Source organism: Schistocerca serialis, chromosome 1, assembly GCF_023864345.2.
Source record: "Schistocerca serialis cubense isolate TAMUIC-IGC-003099 chromosome 1, iqSchSeri2.2, whole genome shotgun sequence".
Taxonomy (NCBI): Eukaryota; Metazoa; Arthropoda; class Insecta; order Orthoptera; family Acrididae; genus Schistocerca; species Schistocerca serialis.
The window spans coordinates 1151505098-1151526032 of NC_064638.1; positions in this window are offsets into that span (position 1 = coordinate 1151505098).

A 20935-nucleotide genomic window follows, 5' to 3' on the forward strand; every position below is an offset into this window, starting at 1 on the left:
ATTCTACACACCAACTTGGGTAGCCCTTTTGTTGCCACTTCCCCCAATGATTTTAGAAATTCTGATGGAATACTATCTATCCATTCCGCCTTATTTGATCTTAAGTTCTCCAAAGCCCTCTTAAATTCTGATTCTAGTAGTGGAATGTCTCTATAGTTTCAAGAACGGAAAAATACCATCCACACAATTCCGAAGACAGTAAGAGCTGACAAGTGCGAGAATTATCGCGCATTCAGCTTAACAGCTCATGTATCGAAGTTACTGAGAAGGTTAATGTAGAGATGAATGGAGAAGAAAACTGAGGAGGTGTTAGAGACCATCATTTTCGTATTAGGAAAGCTAGAGGTACCAGAGAGCCAATTCTGAGGTTGCGGTTGATGATGGAAGCAAGAGAAAAGAAAAATCAAAACACATTCATAGGGATTACTCGACCTGGAAAAAGCGTTCGACAGTGTAAAATGGCGTAAGATGTTCTAAATTCTGAGAGAAACAGGTGGTGGTGGTGGTGGTGGTTAGTGTTTAACGTCCCGTCGACAACGAGGTCATTAGAGACGGAGTGCAAGCTCGGGTTAGGGAAGGATTGGGAAGGAAATCGGCCGTGCCCTTTCAAAGGAACCATCCCGGCATTTGCCTGAAACGATTTAGGGAAATCACGGAAAACCTAAATCAGGATGGCCGGAGACGGGATTGAACCGTCGTCCTCCCGAATGCGAGTCCAGTGTGCTAATCACTGCACCACCCCGCTCGGTGCAGAGAAACAGGGGTAAGCTGTAGGTGGAGATGGGTAATATACAACTTGTATGTGAGCCAAGAGGGAATAATAAGAGTGGACGACAAAGAATGAAGTGCTCAGATTAAAAAGGGTGCAAGACGGGGATGTTGTTCATTCTATATATCGAAGAAGCTATGATGGGAATAAAAGGTAGGTTCAGTACAGGAATTAAAATTCAAGGTGAAAGAATACCAATGATACGACTCCCTGATGACATTTCTATCTTAAGTGAAATTGAAGAAGAATTAAGTGATCTGCTGAACAGAAGAATGGAAAAGAAACTTGAGGTTGCGCTAGATGACGACTGGCTTTAGGAAAAGCAAAGACATCAGAGAGACAATTCTGAGGCTGCAGTTTATAATGGAAGCAAGACTAAAGAAAAATCAAGACACGTTCATAGGATTTGTCGACCTGGAAAAAGCATTCTACAATGTAAAATGGTGCAAGATGTTCGAAATTCTGAAAAAAGTAGGGGTAAGCTATAGGAAGAGACGGGTCATATACAATATGTACAACAGCCGAGAAGGAATAACGAGAGTGGACGACCAAAAACGAAGTGCTCGTATTAAAAAGGATGTAAGACAAGGATGTAGCCTATCGCCGCTACTGTTCAATCTCTACATCGAGGAAGAAATGATTAAAATAAGAGAAAGGTTCAGGAGTGGAATTAAAATTCAAGGTGAAAGGATATCAATGACACATTGCTATCCTCAGTGAAACTTACTAAGAATTATATGATCTGCTGAATGGAATGGCAGCCTAATAAGTACTGAATATGGATCAAGAATAAATCGAAGGCGGCCGAAAGTAATGAGAAGTAGCAGAAATGAGAACAGCGAGAAAACATTAGGACTGAAATGGACACGAAATAGTTGAAGTTAAGGAATTCTGCTACCTAGGCAGAAAAATAACCTGTGACGGACGGAGAAAGGAGAACATCAAAGGAGACTAGCACTGTCAAATGGGCATTCCTGATCAAGTATTAAATATAGGGCTTAATTTGAGGAAGAACTTTCTGAGAAAATACGTTCCGGGTACAGCATCGTATGGTAGTGAGACATGGACTGTGGGAAAACCGGAACAGAAGAGAATCGAAGCATTTCAGATGTTGTTCTACAGAAGAATGTTGAAAATTAGGTGGACTGATATGGTAAGTAATGAGAAGGGTCTCCACAGAATCAGAGAGGAAAAGAATGTGTGGGCAACACGGACCAGGAGAAGGGACAGGATGATAGGACATCTGCTAAGACATGAGGGAATGACTTCCATGGTACTAGAGGGAGCTGTAGAGGGTAAAAACTGAAGTAGAAGACAGAGATTGGAATACATCCAGCAGATAATTGAGGACGTAGATTGCAAGTGCTACTCTGAAATGAAGAGGTTGACACAGGAGAGGAATTCGTGGCGGGCCGCATCAAACCAGTCAGAAAACTGATGGTTCAAAAATAAAAACAGAAAAGAAAAATCCTACTTAACAACCTTGCGTCAGCTAGGGACCACACACAGTATTAAGAACCGACTTCTGCCTTATGTAGTGCCTGAGGAAACATCACAAATCGCGGTGACTTGAGTGTAACTATCGTCTTACGACACAAGTCTAATTTCTTTACATCTCATTGCTTATTTATTTCACTTACCTTGTGAACTGTACTGTAGCAGGTATTTCTATGTATGGTCCAAGTTTCACCGAGCTATGTTACTTGGCTGCTTCCGTCGTTAAGTTTCACACACCAGTGTGCATAGGTTCTTACTTCTAAACTTTGCCAAGTTTCTTCGTTATCAGCTTGCCTAATGCCCTTTTCCTTTATTTCGGTTGCTATATACAATACTTTGCTCATCATATAACACCTTTATCGCATTTATAAAATTCATAGTCCCGTCACTGTACTGGTGACGCACAGTAAAACATTAACTTTAACATCTGATTGTTATTTCTAACTACCTCAACGACTTTTGTATGCAGTCTTTCCTGTTAGAAGTGGTATTACCAATTCTCAGATAAAAATCTTTTACGTTGTACCAGCATTCAAAAGCGAGATTCAAAATTCAGGACAAGGTATATCCAGAATCAGTTCACGGGTTAACGTTTCGGAAGTACTTCGCTTCGTTAAAGAAGTATGGATCCACAAAACTCTGTTTCTCTTCTTCTTGCTTACTTCTTTTCTTATGAAATACAATTACAGGATAGCTGTACATACCTCACTTTTGTCCATTTCGAGGCAGTACTGTGGCTCGCCTAAACACATGCTACGCGGAAACGCACTGACGTTGCAACTGGCCGGCAATGCTGCCAAACACATGGCTGCAATTCTTGTCTCCTGTGTTGTTGCGGTCAACACCGCAGAGCAATATTGTCGGCAATATGCTGTTTCTATTGCCTATTAAACGTTCCGTTACACATCTTAAACCAGGGCCGGACAGAGCTTGCCAAAGTACACGCGTGTAGCGTGTGCGGGCCAAAGCCCAGTCTGTCACTCGGGTATGTTCGGTCCTTCTCGGAAGTACCCGGAACAGCTCGAAGTTTCATTTAGCGTTGCGGTGCAGCATTTTGCGGTCAGCACAACTCTGAGTTCGGCAGAATCGTGGTGTCAGCGCTGTTGAACCTCCGCTATTTGTTTGCAGTATGGCGGACGTTCACAGGTCGAGTGGCTGTTTGCACAAAAAAGAGTCAGCCTAGCGATGTATCGTCGCAATTCCTTAAAATTAATTGGAATGACATAAGAGAGGGATGAGAATTCTCAATCTGCATAAGCGACAGGTACTGTATATTTGCCATGAAACGGCAATACAATTCCATGCAGAAAGAATTTAAAAAAGATTTAGTTCAAAATGTAAGAGCAAAACATTATAACGATCGACAGACGGGACTCATTTTCCTGTACATCAAAATGCACTCCGTGCTAAATTTGCAGACCTGGATCACGTGAAGAAATTCGTGGAACGAATAGCAAAATTTCTGAAGTAGCAAGCATTATTCCATCGTCAGTTGCAATAATTTTCAACGAAACGGAACGAAGAGTATAGAGACTTCGTATTTTTGCAAAGTACTTAAATCAGGGGGCATGCCTGGAACGATTTTTCGATTTGAAACTGACCATTGTTGAATTTATGAAAGAAAAAGGAGTGCAGAAACGAAAATAAGAACATTTGGAAGGGAATCCAGACTTTACATTTTAAGTGGACTTGACCGCATGCTGCGCACAGTAAGAGATAGCAAGGTAACTTCTTTCTGATTTGATGGAGATTGGTTTAAAAAGAAAATGGCGTAGTACAAGGGATGTACTCTGACAAAGACAGCCTAGTTCCCTAAGCTCACTGGCGTTAAAGAAAACGCGACGTCCGATTCCTTTGTTGCCTTAAAAAATGAAAAGGACAGGTTTATAAAGATTTTGAGATCTTTAAATTTTACATCAGCTACCGAGCTGTTTTTTACACGGTTTTCGTTCTCAGTTGAAAGCGTCTCTGTGTGTGTGAAGATGTAACTGATTTACCTGCAGCTTTAATGAAAAATCTTTTTTCTTTAAAACTGTACAGGACGTCTACAATGCTTTCCTCCAATGCTCCATAATGAGATTGCAAACGTGCTACGGTATTTCGATCCACATATTAGTGTGAAATACCTTTTTTCGATGAAACCAAATAAGTTACGATGATGTGGCAACACGAGTGCGAAACTCTGTGACACCGCTTGCGTCTGTCCGTATCCCGACAATCTGTACCACATAAAAATTATGTCTTGACAGCGCCAAAAATAATGAAACACTATTGAAAATTTGTTTTGTTTATTATCTAAGTTATTGAGAACGTGAAATATAAAACCAAATAGTATGCAGTGCGCTGCGCTACCATTTAAATGCAGCACATAAGCAGTTTTCCCAGTCCTCCCCCTCCTCGCGCTCAGATGGGGCACATGTGAAGCAAGGCTGGTGGCTTTGGTACTCGTGCCCGGGTACGGCCCGCACCCCGAAATCTTGGGCGCTCTTGTCTTAAGGGGACAATTCAGCAAGCTATTGTGCCGCTTGTAACATACCTACAAGGTTAAGCAAAGGTGGTGCGTAAAACCAATGAACAAACAGTCTACATCGCGATGGTACTTTATTAAAATGTATATAGGTTACAAGATCGCTGTTTCCTGAAAATGTTACCAAAAATTTTGAAACGTGGTGTGGCTCTCACTCTCGCTTGATTCGTGTTGCAGATTACCGCAATGACACTATTCTCCTGACTACTCTTCGAAAGAATCACATAATGCCCGGCTCCAGAATCAAGGACCTTGCCGTTGGTGGGGAGGCTTGCGTGCCTCAGCGATAGAATAGCCGTACCGTAGGTGCAACCACAACGAAGACGCCAGACAAAGGTGTGGTTCCTGAAGAGGGGCAGCAGCCTTTCCATTAGTTGCAGGGGCAACAGTCTGGATGATTGACTCATCTGATCATGTAACATCACATGCAGATCCACTGTATGGTTAAATGATGATGACATCATCTTCGGTAAAATATTCTGAACGTAAAATAGTCCCTCATTCGGATCCCTGGACGGGGACTACTCGGGAGGATCTCATCTTCAGAAGAAACAAAACTGTCGTTCTACGGGTAGGAGTGTGGATTGTCAGATCACTGTTTTAATAGGGCGCGTAGGTTAGAAAAGTTAAAAAGAGAAATGGATACGTTAAAGCTAAACACAGTGGGAACTAGCGATGTTCAGTGGCAGGAGGAGGAGACTTCTGGTCAGGTGAATACTCGGTTATCTGGTAAATATAAAATCAAATAGGTTTACTACAGCAGTAGGTTTAATAATGAATAAGAAAATTTGAATGCAGGTAGGTAACTATAAACAGAGCAGTGAACGCATTATCGTAACCAAGATACACACTACGCCTACACCAACCAAAGTAGTACAAGTTTATATGCCAACCAGCTCCGAAGATGATGAAGAGATTGAAGAAATGTGTGATGATAAAAAAATAAATTATTTAGATTGTTAAGGGAGACGAGGACTTAATTGTTATGGCTGACATAAATTCGTTAGTATGAAAAGAAAGAGAAGGAAAAATAGTAGGTGGGATCGACTCTGGGAAAGGAAGGAACGAAAGAAGAAGCCGTCTAGCAGAATTTTGCAGAGAGCACAATCATCAATGACACCTGGTTTAAGAATCATGAAAGACTGTTGTATACTCGTACATGGGAGAGCCCTGGATACATCAGAGGGTTTAAGACTGATTATATAGTGTTAAGACGGAGGTTTCGGAAACAGATTTTAAATGCCAGAGGACGCTTTAGGAAATGGTTGAGTAGAACAGGGGAAAGGAATACAGTAGAAGACAAATCAGTAGATGTGAGAGATGAAATAGTGAAGACGGCAGACGATCAAAAAGATAAAAATACAAAGCCTAGCAGAAATTCTTGGCTAAAAGAAGATATTCAATTTAATTGATGAAAAGAGAAAATATAAAATGCAGCAAAAGAAACAGTCGAAAGTGAATAGAACCATTTAAAAAATTAAATTGACAGGAATGCAAAATGGCTAAGCAGGAATGGCTAGAGGGAAAACGTGAGGTTTTACAAGCATATTCCACTAACGGAAAGACAGATACTGCCTATGAATATAAAGAGCTCAGAAGGAAAACCAGTCTTAAGCAAAGAGGGAAAGATAAAGGTGGAAGTAGTACACATAGGTCTATACAAGGGAGATGTACTTGAATGCAATATTATAAATGGAAGAGGGTGTAGATGAAGATGACATGGGAGATACGATACTGAGAGAAGAATCTGACAATGCGCTGAAAGACCTAAGTCAAAACAAGGCCCAAGAGTAGACGATATTACGTCATAACATCTACATCTACATGGATACTCTGCAAATCACAGGAGAAAGTTAGTGACTCGAATTTTGTGAGAAGATTCCGTCGCAACGAAAACCGCCTTTGTTTTAATGATGTCCATACAATAGCCTGAATCATTTTAGTGACATTCTCTCCCCTATTCTGCGATAATTCAATAAGTGCTGCCCTTCTTTGAACTTTTTCAATGTACTCCGTCAATCTTACCTGGTAAGGATCGCACACCTCGCAGCAGTATTCTAAAAGAGGACGGACAAACGTAGTACAGCCAGTCTCCTTAGTACGTCTGTTACATTTTCTAAGTGTCCTGCCAATAAAACGCAGTCTTTGGTTAGCCTTCCCCACAACATTTTCTGTGTTTTCTTTCCAACTTAAGTTGATCGTAACTGTAATTCCTAGGTATTTAACTGAATTTACGGCCTATAGATTTAACTGATTTTTCGTGTAACCAAAGTTTAACGGATTCCTTTTAGCACTCATGTGGATGACCTCATACTTTTCGATATTTAGGCTCAATTGTCAATTTTATCACCATATAGATATCTTTTCTAAATCATTTTGCAATTTTTTATGGTCTTCTGATTACTTTATTAGTCGATAAACGACAGCGTCATCTGCAAACAACTAAGACGGCTGCTCAGATTGTCTCCCAAATCGTTTGTATAGATAAGGAACAGCAAAGATTTTATAGCACTACCTTGGGGAACGCCAGCCTTCGGGGAGCCAGCCATGACAAAACTCTTTCATCTGGTGAACAAGATGTATGAAACACGCGAAATACCCTCTGACTTCAAAAAGAATGCAGTTATCTAGATTCCAAAGAAAGCAGTTGCTAAAAAGTGTGAATGTTGCAAAATATTAATACCAGTTCTTTGTAGATGAGTCGAAAAACCTGTTGAAGCCGACCTCAGAGAAGATCAGTTTGGATTCCGCAGAAATGTAGGAATACGCGGGGCAATACTGGTTCTACCAGAAGAAAGTTTAAGGAAAGGCAAACATAACCACTGTAATATTTGTAGACTTACAGAAAGTTTTTGACATTGTTGCCTGGAATACTCTCTCTGAAATTCTGAAGGTGGTGGGGATAAAACAGAGGGAGTGAAAGGCTATTTACAGCTTTTACAGAAACCAGGCAGCAGTTTTAAGAGTAGAGGGGCGTGAAAGGATATCTGTGGTTGAGAAGGGAGTGATACAGTATTGTAACCTGTCCCATATTTTATTCAATCTATACACTAAGCAAGTAGTAAAGGAAACCAAAAAAAGGTTTTAGTGGGAATTAAAGTTCAGGGAGAAGAAAGTTTGGGATTTTCCGATGAGAACGTAATTCTATCAGAGACAGCAATGGATCTGGAAGACCAATTGAACGGAGCGGACAGTTTGTCGGCGTCTTGAAAGGAGGGTATAAGATGAACATCAACAAAAGCAAAACGAGAGTAATAGAGTATAGTCAAATTAAATAAGGTAGTGCTGAGACACTTAAAGTAGTAGATTAGTTTTGTTATTTGGGCAGCAAAATAATTGATGGTGATCGGAATAGAGAGGATATAAAATGTAGACTGGCAATGGCGAGAAAAACATTTCTAAAGAAAGGAAATTTGTTAACACCCAGTATAGGTTTAAGTGTTAGGAAGTCTTTTCTGAAAGTGTATTTATGCAGTGTAACGAAGTATGACAGTGAAACATGGACGATAAATAGTTAAGGCAAGAAGAGAATAGAATCTTTCGAAAAGTGGTGCTACAGAAAAATGGGTCGATCACGTCACTAACGAGGGGGTACTGAACAGAAAATTAGGGAGAAAAGAATTTGTGGCACAACTTGACCAAAAGAAGTGTCAGTTGATATGACACATTCTGAGACATCAAGGGATCACTGGTTTAGTACTGGAAGAAACTGTCAGGTGGGGAGAGGTAAAAATCGTAGAAGGAGGGCTTGTGATGAAAACTAAGGAGATTCAGAAAGATATAGGTTTGAGATGTTATTCAAAGATGAAGAGGCTTGCATAGGATAGAGTAGCATGTAGTACTGCACCAGATCAGTCTTCGGACCGACGAACAACAACAGACAGAGAGAAGCATGGGTGGATTATTAGTGTTGTTAGTAGACAGTGTCCTAGTTGATGATGATGGTAGCTACAGTACACGATGTAGTTAGAACCTATAGCTTTGATCAGATACAAGTTAAGTCTCATCTGGGTTCGTAAGTACTGAACCAGTGAACGGTAACTACGATCGCTTGGACTCTTCTTGGCGATGTCCGTTGATATGGGACTGATGCGACATTGAGGCGCAGTTCATACTGTGTGCTGTCACTATGAATACCTTGTTGACATAAGCTGAGTGCAACCGTGTGCCGACTTATTATCTACACTTGGCAGAGGGATGTCCACTATTGGGCCGAAGCATGAAAGAGGGCTTGCCTTTTTGCGCTCTATACGGAGGCCAACCGTAGCTCTGGTGCCCCTGAGTTGCAGGCAGCACGGTGCTACTCTATGCCGTCTCTTTCGGAGGCCGCAGCACATACACACATGGTAGAAGACTTGAAGAACCGAGAATCGTAAAACTACAAATAATATCATAATACATCGTTAGTTTTGACTACCACCGGAGTGTCAGAGAAGCAATTGTGACTATGCAGTTTTATTAGACTACAAGACAATCGTAGAAATGGACGACAACACATGATGCCGTGACCTAGGTCAAGGACGTCATTGAGGGATTTTTGCTTCGGGATCTTCGGTCGAAGTTTCTTTGATGATATTCGAGATGTTTCTCCAACTCGAGTGGCTTGCATTGTCAGAGGTTCGGCCGGCCGGTGTGGCCGTGCGGTTCTAAGCGCTTCAGTTTGGAACCGAGTGACCGCTACGGTCGCAGGTTCGAATCCTGCCTCGGGCATGGATGTGTGTGATGTCCTTAGGTTAGTTAGGTTTAAGTAGTTCTAAGTTCTATGGGACTTATGACCACTGATGTTAAGTCCCATAGTGCTCAGAGCCATTTGAACCATTTTGTCAGAGAATGAGATTTTCACTCTGCAGCGGAGTGTGCGCTGATATGAAACTTCCTGGCAGATTAAAACTGTGTGCCCGACCGAGACTCGAACTCGGGACCTTTGCCTTTCGCTCCTGAAAGAGTGCTAGTTTTGCAAGGTTCGCAGGAGAGCTTCTGTAAAGTTTGGAAGGTAGGAGACGAGGTACTGGCAGAAGTAAAGCTGTGAGTACCGGGCGTGAGTCGTGCTTCGGTAGCTCATTTGGTAGAGCACTTGCCCGCGAAAGGCAAAGGTCCCGAGTTCGAGTCTCGGTCGGGCACACAGTTTTAATCTGCCAGGAAGTTTCATTTTGTCAGAGGTTCGCCCTCCATTAGTGATGGTGGAATGGAGTCGAAGTGGTTTTGGATAGGGGAGAGGGCCGAGGGTACATCGTAACACCTCTCAGACTTTCGCCACTAGCCAGCCCTATAATAGAAGTTCAATATATTTCCTTACTCCATTCTTAACGATGGCGTTCGCTTGTTGTACGCAACAGACTTTCTAAAAAATTACGAAAACTACTCTGGAAAATAAAATTTTTTCCAAATGTTAAAACATGTTCAGAGGCACAAAGTGTCATGTGCCTAGTAACAAATATGCTGTTGACATGTAAAAGCGTTGCAGTTGAGAATATCTCGGCAATACCGTACTCAGTCGTCTATCTGACATAATTTACACTACAACAAAAGATACTCAGTGCCTGAAATCAAATTTTGATGAATGTTATCAAAAACCAGTTGCTAGATAAGTAAATTTTGAAACTGAAGCTACTGGAAATTTTCTGAAATTTCCATTGTAAAGACAGGTAAAATTGTTAAGACATCAACGAAAAATCAGTTTATTTTCAAATGTCATATTTTGCATGGTGAAAGACCTGTTTCAAATAATGAGATGGTGCACAACCAAAGAAGTATGGCTTACCGGCCACGTATTGCATGACAAGTTTTAAAGATATATAAACTTTTACTTCCCATAAAATTCTGAAACTCAACCATTAACGGTATATTCCGTTTATCTTAATGCTTCCTTCTTCTTTCTTGTTAAAACTATTGCCATGTTTGTGAAGTCCCTACTTCCCTGAACTAATGGGCAAGGTAACCCTTCTCCACAGCCAAAACGTCCGTGTTGCTACTTTTAAAATATGGTCGGTCTAACACAGCGCGTTCTCTGCCACGACAGTTTTCGCCTATCCCAAACTGCAATGTCGTTTATGTTCGATTATTCTTATACTGATGGATCATTTGGTCATTCTAACATAGACATTTCCACACATACAGGGTATGCGGTATATTTCAGACACTGCGAGTATGTGCCTTTCGTCCTTTGATGATTTGCGACACTCTTTGATCTTATTCGTCAGTTTGTAAATATTCTTTACGCCATGACTGCGCAATATTCAGCCGATGTATGACAGAAAGCTCTATCTGATATTTCTTCTTCCGATGTTTCACTTCGCCGTGACATTTCTTATACAACCGCTGGACTAATCGTTTTTCCTCAGAACACAGTCCAGGTATTTGCACCTCGTGTCAGAGATGCTGTGGCTTACATTTTTGTCTTGTGCTCGTTACGAACGTATAATTAATCCCCTTTTTTTCTCGATCAGGTGATGATTTGATAGTTTGTGGAGGTGTCGGTCAGTGTGAGTTGCTTTTCGATATGCACAATTCCTCGTTACTAGCATATCTAGAAAGGGTACTTCTTGGTCCTTTCCTTCCTCTGTAATAAATTTTATGTTGGAATGGAGATTTTCCAGGCGTTTTAGGAAGTCATCGATTTGTCCCACATCACCTTTCCATATGACGAAGGAAGTATACAAGTGGTGCAGTCCAACACTTGTCTTTCGAAATGCCCCTTGAAGAAATGGGCAACCGACAAACTAATAAATCATTAGTGTACAACAGTATTTTTATTACAAGGGCTGTTCAGAAAGTAAGATCCGATTGGCCGTGAGTTGCAGACCATAGTGAATGCATAAGATATTTTATTTGTAACAGTTTACTGCATCTTCCAGCTACTTCTCTACATAGTCATCGCTCTGACTTACATACACTACTGGCCATTAAAATTGCTACACCACGAAGATGACGTGCTACAGACGCGAAATTTAACCGACAGGAAGATGATGCTGTGATATGAAAATGATTAGCTTTTCAGAGCATTCACACAAGGCTGGCGCCGGTGGCGACACCTACAACGTGCTGACATGAGGAAAGTTTCCAACCGATTTCTCGTACACAAACAGCAGTTGACCGGCGTTGCCTGGTGAAACGTTGTTGTGATGCCTCGTGTAAGGAGGAGAAATGCGTACCATCACGTTTCCGACTTTGATAAAGGTCGGATTGTAGCCTATCGCGATTGCGGTTTATCGTATCGCGACATTGCTGCTCGCGTTGGTCGAGATCCAATGACTGTTAGCAGAATATGCAATCGGTGGGTTCAGGAGGGTAATACAGAACGCCGTGCTGGATCCCAGCGGCCTCGTATCACTAGCAGTCGAGATGACAGGCATCTTATCCGCATGGCTGTAACGGATCGTGCAGCCACGTCTCGATCCCTGAGTCAGCAGATCCCATCTGCAAGACAACAAACACCTCCACGAACAGTTTGACGACGTTTTCAGCAGCATGGACTATCAGCTCGGAGACTATGGCTCCGGTCACCCTTGACGCTGCATCACAGACAGGAGCGGCTGCGATGGTGCACTCAACGACGAACCTGGGTGCACGAAAGCCAAAACGTCGTTTTTTCGGATGAATCCAGGTTCTGTTTACAGCATCATGATGGTCGCATCCCTGTTTGGTGACATCGCAGTGAACGCACATTGGAAGCGTGTATTTATTATCGCCATACTGGCATATCACCCGGCGTGATGCTATGGGGTGCCATTAGTTACACGCCTCGGTCACCTCTTGTTCGCGTTGACGGCACTTTGAACAGTGGACGTTACGTTTCAGATATGTTACGACCCGTGGCTCTAGCCTTCATTCGATCCCTTCGAAACCCTCCATTTCAGCAGGATAATGCACGACCGCATGTTGCAGGTCTTGTACGGGCCTTTCTGGATACAGAAAATGTTCTACTGTTACCCTGACCAGCACATTCTCCAGATCTCTCACCAACAGAAAACGTCTGGTCAATGGTGGCCGAGCAACTGGCTCGTCTCAATACGCCAGTCACTACTCTTGATGATCTGTGATATCGTGTTGAAGCTGCATGGGCAGCTGTTCCTGTACACGCCATCCAAGCTCTGTTTGACTCAATGCCCAGGCGTATCAAGGCCGTTATTAAGGCCAGAGGTGGTTGTTCTGGGTATTGATCTCTCAGGATGTATGCACCCAAATTGCTTGAAAATGTAATCACATGTCAGTTCTAGTATAATATATTTGTCCAATGAATATCCGTCTGTCATCTGCATTTCTGCTTGATGTAGCAATTTTAATGGCCAGTAGTGTATTTGTCATAGCATCGTACCAACTTTCCAATACCCTCCTTATAGAAAACCGCCTGTGCTTTTTGCCGCATCTCCACATCTCTGCTCTGGACTGCAGTTCTTTGCCTGTGCCAATATTTGTCTTTATAGCCGGCGGTTCATGTGAGCAGAGATGAATATAAGAGGGAGCCAAGTCCTGACTGTATGGTGGGTGATCAAACACTTCCCATCGGAAATGCTGCAGGGGCGTTCTCATTGCATCTGTAGCGTGTGGCCAACAACTGTTAAGAAGAAAGAAACACATGACAGGTATGTTTTGTGGGGTTGCACGAAATCAGGAGAAAGCTTGCAGCGGGCACCCATACTTGGCAGGAGGCACTGTTGTTTAAAGGCCTCTTTAGATGGTCACTGTGTGTGCAGAACAGAAAAGAGCGACGTTACGAGATCGGCAGGAAACCTAGAGACACTGCCCAAAACATATGAGCAAAGCTCCATCGGATTTTCATAGTGGTTTTCACTTCACGACCTATCGGACCTTAGCCACACACCGTTGGGTGGCTTGCGGAGTATAAATGTAGATGTAGATGTAGATGTAGTTTCCAATCAGCCCTTGTAATTTGAAAAATGCATTTATATGTTTCATACTTTCAAGATGCTTATCGATGAAGGGTGGCAAATGTACTGTTAGATGTGGCACAGTAGGTTTAGAGGAGAAACAAAATCAGGTGGGAAGAGGTCAAATTTAAGCAATCACGAAAGTGTAGAAATATCTTAATTGGCTGTGTTTAACGTCTGAATCTCTCAGCTGTTTTTTTGTGCTTGATTTTGGCTGCACCAGCTGGGAGTCGGGAGATACTCGGCGGTAAACTGAGCGGATGCTCCGGCCAGCGCCACGTCGGCCTGCGGCACTAACATTACGGCGTCAGCTCACCAGAATTTATGGACGGCATTAAGGGGATCTATAAACAGCGCTAAATCTCTCAGGTGGCTGCGGCGGAACGCCAACCTGCCCTATATGCTCGATTTTATATTTCATGATAAGAAAGAAAGTATTGCGATCATTACCTCAGATCCGTTCATTCACTGGCTAGCTTTCATCTTCTACACCTTTCTAATAAGTACACGAGAAAATATATATCTTATGTACTCTGTCGAGTTTTTATCACGTTTGTAATAGGCTGTTCCTGCCTATCTGTTCGGTACAAATCTGCAACTGATTTTAAACTAAGTTCATGATTAGCTAGAGACCTAAAATTTTAAACATAGATCAGAACTGGAAGACATTATAATTATATATGACGGTAATATCTGTTCCCAAAAGAACAGTTACCGTAGATGACCATGCAGCTTTGCTAGAAATGAAATGATAATTAAATGGACACCCTAGCTGCAAACAGGCGTGGATGTATTTCATTGGGGACATGTTGAAAATATGTGCCCCGATCGGGACTCGAACCTGGCATCTCGTGCTTACATCGCAGACGCTCTATCCATCTGAGCCACCGAGGGCACAGAGGATAGTGCGCCTGCAGGGACTTATCCCTTGCACGCTCCCCGTGAGCCCCACATACCCAACAATATAATATTAATTCTCTTTCTTGCCTGTTTGATGCATCTAGCTCCAACACGAGAGAAAATGTTTGGTAATAACTGACAACTATTCTATCCTGCATGACTGGCATTTTGTGCAGGCAATATTGGAGTGCACTGTAGGAGGTATGCGAGTAGACAGCCATGGGTGAGCAGAGTGAGGGGGGCGAGAGGAGATGGACATCGCTTTCTTTGTCTGTCTGTTGATTTGGTACAAAGTTTTGCAACTGATTTTATTGAGGAGCTAGAGACTTAAAATTTAAAACATACCCTAGAAATGAGTGACAATACAATATTAACTCACTTTCTTGGCTGGTGTGTGGCGGAGAGTACTTTGTATACCACTGCCATTTCCCATGTTTTCTGTCCCAGTCGTGAATGGTCCACGGGAAGAACGGTTGCTGGTAGCTCTCTGTGGGTGCTGGAATTTCTCTAATTTTTACCTTCATGGCGTGTAACGTCGCTCTTTTCTGTTCTGCACACACAGTGACCATCTAAAGAGGCACTGTTATTTAAATAACGTACGAGGAAGCAATGTACTGGATGAATCATGTGAAGACAAACTGAAATAACACTGAAATTTACCACATGTCTCTGGTAATCTCATCAAAATGTTTGAAATGGATTGAAAAATTTCCCACACATGCCCCAAAGCAGAAAATGGTCCTGAAAATTTGTGAATGTGAATTTTTATTAGTTGTCAAAATACTTGTACTAATTAAACATGAGGTGCACACAATACGTAAATGAAGCATAATTAGTTTAGATCCTTCCCACTGCACTACTCTCTAATTGGTGCATGAATAGTTCGTCTCCTTACTGTTACTTGTTACATGTGCTCCGTATTTACCGATTTAAATCTTACAAGGTATTTTATTAGCTATTAAAAATTCACAGTTATAAATCTTCAAAATTATCTGCACAGTGTTAGTATTCTGTATGGAACAAGCACAAATTATTTCACACTCTTCAGTCCAATTTAAAAACGTGGTATGTTAAAAATTTATTTTTATTTAAATAATTATTCGTTTCATCATCGTACTTTTTCACTGTAGTCAACGTAATGGTCTTGAGAGATTCAGCGATTGTATAAATATTTAAGATAAATCTCATTTATTGTTCCACCTCAGTTGCACGTTAGATTACATGTTTCGATTACTCTGTATCATCTTCATACCTAAAAAAAGTGAAACTAAATGTGTACCATATAATAATTTACAATAAATAACTAGATTAAGAATTGTAGGTGAAAGAATTTACTGTGTAAGACGTCGTGGTCTCCTGACCTTCATTGCTTACATATTCCGCCCTCACAATCATATTCCGCACATCAAGACGCTTCATTCGAACCCAAACTCGATAAGATAAAGTCAATGTTGTATGAATTCATGTAAACGATATGCAAATAGCTAATAAATCGCCCAAGGGAAAGGAGGAACGACCCCATGTTCGGCTTAAAAGCAAATTCCACTACATTGTGTGGGAGCAGCCAGACTACGCATTCTTTACACATAGCACGTACTTTAAGAGATTTTTCACAGGGAGACAGCAAACACCAAATGCCAATACTACAGGTTTCCGGGTAGGTCGCCTTAAACGAAACGTCATTCTCCCGTTTTCGAAGAGCAATGCTGATTGGCAGACGATATTTCTGACGCCTTGAGCTGAAGGAATAATGGAAGAGACCGAAAGATATACCCCTTCACGTCTGGCGTGGAGAAGCCCCGTTCCGTTGTCGCTCTTGGAGATAGGAACAAGTCTCTCCCCAGTACTTCACTGGGAGAGCACCTCTGTCGAGAGCGAATCGAAGTGCGACTCTGTATATTGAGTCCTTGCAATTAAGCATTGTTCACTGTGTTGGCCTACACACTTATTGTGCGGTGTGAACGGACAGAGTTATAATTAAACACCTGCGAGCGAATTTTTGAGTGGCATTGCGGTGGACTGGTTATCTGACTGGTGTACCACGCCAATAGTTAGACTAGGGGCGAATAGGAATCCTTGACTTCATCAAGGCATAGGAAGAGTTTGATTGGCAAAGGTCAATCCAGATAGAACGAGATTTATCTTATTTGTCAGCAGCGAGCGGCGCAGACAGCAGTTATCGCAGCTTATGGTATTGTATGCTACAGCTATTGCGAGCCCCGTATTTCCTCCACAACAGTACACTTCACTGCATTTCACACTCGGAAGCCTCGACTGTACCTAGCAACATTCTAAAGGATAATTATCCAAGTCTGCCAAGTCAACAACCATCTTATGGTTCAAATGGCTCTGAGCACTATGGGACTTAACATCTGAGGTCATCAATCCCCTAGAACTTAGAACTACTTAAACCTAACTAACCTAAGGACATCACACACATCCATGCCCGAGGCAGGATTCGAACCTGCGGCCGTAGCGGTCGCGCGGTTCCGGACTGAAGCGCCTAGAGCTGCTCGGCCACAACGGCTGGCCGACAACCACCTTAAACTTTGTATACAAATTTCATTAGCAAATCCTATCCTTGAGAGGTAACTTCACATTCCGAAAAGAACCAGGATATAACTGGTTCAATTCATAACTAAAAGTGCCATTGTGATTTCTCAGAATTTTTCCAAAATAAATAATAATATAAGTTAGTTTCATGTTTTTCTTACACCAACTAGCACTACTCCAGTACCCAAATAGCCCACTAGTTACGAAAGAAATTTTGTGTCATTTCCTTACAGCGGATGACTCCAGAAGATATTTATTGCTGAAAGTTTTTCAGGGATTTCTCTTTAGAACGTCAGAAGCGTCTGTCTGATTTCTGTAGTAGTATGTGTGTGTGTGTGGGGGGGGGGGGGGGGGGGGTGGAAATTGCATCTTGTAGGAGCCACAGGGTAAAGGGTACGTCTCAGATTAATCCGTTGTGCAGAATAACAGAATATCAAATCAACCCCATGTGCACAACTGTAGTAGTTGTGTCAGCAATCCGTCTCGTCTACCCAAAAGCACATATCAGAGTACTGTGTTTTGCAAGTGAGGTCAGTGTTTTAAATAGCAGTGTACGTGTGATCAGCAGCACCGGTCACCCAGAAGAGACATCAGCAGTGCATTGGCTCACACACCATCCTTGCAGTAGGCTGGCGTGCGGACTGGCTTCTGTATATACCAGAAACCTGCGCGCCTTACAATGCCACCAAGCAGAAGCAAATGTAATTAACCATACCTGGCACCCTGCTCCCCATAATTTTAGTTGATGATCCTAGTTTCGCTTTTATAATTTATTGTTTTGTATTTTTACACCTTTATACTTCAATGTTTTACTTAAAATACGTAATATTTTATGCCACTTCATGCGGCTCTACGACCGTTACACAATTCCACTTTTGTAATATTACGATCTTTATGTCTTTCATTATTTATACATTCATTGTTCTAGGCCTCTAGGTTTATATTTTAAAGAAAAAAAGTTTTGTACAATTTTGCTTTATATTTTCAGAGTAAGAATTTAGGGCTTAATACTTGCAAAGTCTTATGCTTTGAATATCTTTATGTACTTATTCAGGTTTCGCCACTTTATTTCCACTTTTACAATCTACTGTTTATCCATGTTTTACAGTTATATGCATCCACTCTTGTATCTGAACGCAAGGTTTCTTACATTATCGATTTTTTTCAATTTTAGTATAAGACCCTCTCTTGCTAAACCCATAGCATTCCAACCACTAATCCCTCCTCGCCATTCTCCTCTGGACTTCTTTGCCTCCTCTCAATCCCTCTCGGTGCACTTTACAGTTTCACTATTTTAAGCCATTTAAATTTTGCACACCCACTGTTATACACTATCAGTCTTTCCATAATGGTACGTTCTGTAGTTTTAGCATGAGCTCTGTTGTTGAACTCATGACATCCCCACCACCCCTTCATTGCTTCCTTTCCCCTCCCGCAATCAGCCTACTCTATTTCCCTTCCTCCTACCACCAATATATACTTATTACAAACATTGACCACAGTTCTCTATATTTATTTCTGAGTAGAAAAGAAGGGTTGCTGACAAAACCGCTTAAGTAAATTCTACGTTCATGTACAGTTGTTTTCTTTTCTGCTTATTGTGAAATATTAGGTGGTACATATTTAGTTTTACTTTGTTGTAGATCCGAAGAGGATCCAGAGTGATTGAAACATCTAATGTAATTAAGAAATGTGCAACTCAGACGGAAGATTTTACTCTCTGATTTGTTGAGAGAGAGCTTCTCTTCCTCAAACAAAGTAGTACTGCTAGTCATTTTCTCCCGTGTTACACGCACTAATAGAGCGAGGGAAAAACGACTATCTAATAGCCTCCATAAGAGACCTAATTTCTCGCATCTTATCTTCATGTTCTATGAGCGAAACCATCTGATACTTGCAATTAAGGAGCAAGGAACATAGGAAGAGAGAGAGGTGTTTGATATACAATAGCAAGCTAACAATCGATAATAAATTAAAAATTTTTTTTCAAGGTAAACTCTCCAAAAAGTTTAGAACTTATAAATGAAGGTTCTGTGTCAGTATTAAAAACTGTACCCAACTGGGGACTCAGCTAACAGCTTGGTTCTAAAAATTTTGCAAAGGTGTAAGTTTAAGTCGACCAGTGGCGCTAGTGTTGGGAGTGCTGCCTTCAAATGGAAATTCATTTTATTATTTAAATATTTTTACGCCTCTTCGTACTATCAAAAAAGCTATGATTTAAATGAGTTGTTACATTAGGTATTCAGATGGCGCCAATTAGACCACACGGAGTTCTCCAAACTAACAACAAGTATTCATTAAATGTACTACACAGCAGCATGAAGTTTAGTTGCCTTTTTTTTACATAAGTATGATGTAGCGACTACAAAATTAATACTGCTGTTATATTTATGTGCAAACTGATAAATAAGAAGCTGTCCCCTATGAACTAAAACATAGTTTCAAATAATAAATTAAATTCTGTACACTTTTATGGTAAACTGTAAAGAATAAAACAATCTAATCATTAAATCTTATCTTCGTCGTCATTATGCCAAACGTACGTTGGCGGCAATAGAGTCGTTCTGCAGTCAGCTTCAAATTCCGGTTCTCTAAATTTTCTCAGCAGTGTTTCGCAAAAAGAACGCCGTCTTCCTTCCGTCGATTCCCATTTTCCGTAATACTCTTGTGTTGACTGAACCTGCCGGTAACAGAACTAGCAGCACATTTCCGAATTGCTTCGAAGTCTTCCTTTAATCCGACGTTATTGGGATCCAAAACACTCGATCAGTACCCAAAAATGGGTCGTAGTACTGCTGTATACGCAGTCTCTTCTGCAGATGAGCTACACTTTCCTAGAATTCTGTCAGTAATCCGAAGTCGACAATTTGTCTTCCCGATGACCAACCACCCTTACGAGCTCGTTGCATTTAAAATCGCTTTCCAACGTTATGCATGGATATTTCATCGACGTGACGGTGTGAAGCAACTCACAACTAATGCTGTCTTCGAACATTGCAGCATTGTTTCTCTTACTCACCTCCATTAACTTACATTTTTCTGCATTTGGAGCAAGCCACCATATAAAGAGACATCTTTAGAGCAATATCATAAACAGCTAATGAGGGAAGAAATCGCCGGGGACGACCAAGGATAGATAGTAAACACACACAGCAAATTATAAATGGCGTGCGATGCACTACATGCGCGGAAATGAAGAGGAAGGCGGACTGAATACAGGAATGGAGTACTGCTGCAAGCCAACATGAGGGATGAACACTAAAGAGAGAGAGCCATCCGTCACACCAACTAGAAATTTTGTCTAAGTCATCCTGTATCCTCCTAAAGTCACTCAACGACTACACTTTTCCGTACACCACAATGTTATCAGCAAACAGCCGCAGATCATTTATGTATACGTATGCCGCAATTTTTGGCGAGGAACGTGGGATGAGGATTGACGCAGCTGGTTCCCCATTTCTCTATTAGAGTCTTTTAAAGAGGAGCGTATTCGCCATCTTTGTCCAGTGACAGAAGCATCTTTCAGCGTGTTTCCTTTTTTTCTTGTTACAGCAGAGTATATAAAACAAGTTGTGTCGGTCAGCGTAGTTTTGGCACTTTAATTGTATACCTCGATACTTTTAAGTGCTTTGACACATACAAACAACAAATACAATATAATGCACAGTGTTAACACAAAATTTTGTCCCATCCAACGTAAGTTCACTTTATACTACTTCGTATAGAATTGTATAACATTTTTAGGTTGGACCTACTGTGCACCAAAAAACTCAAATAATTTCGTACGACAAAATAAGTTTT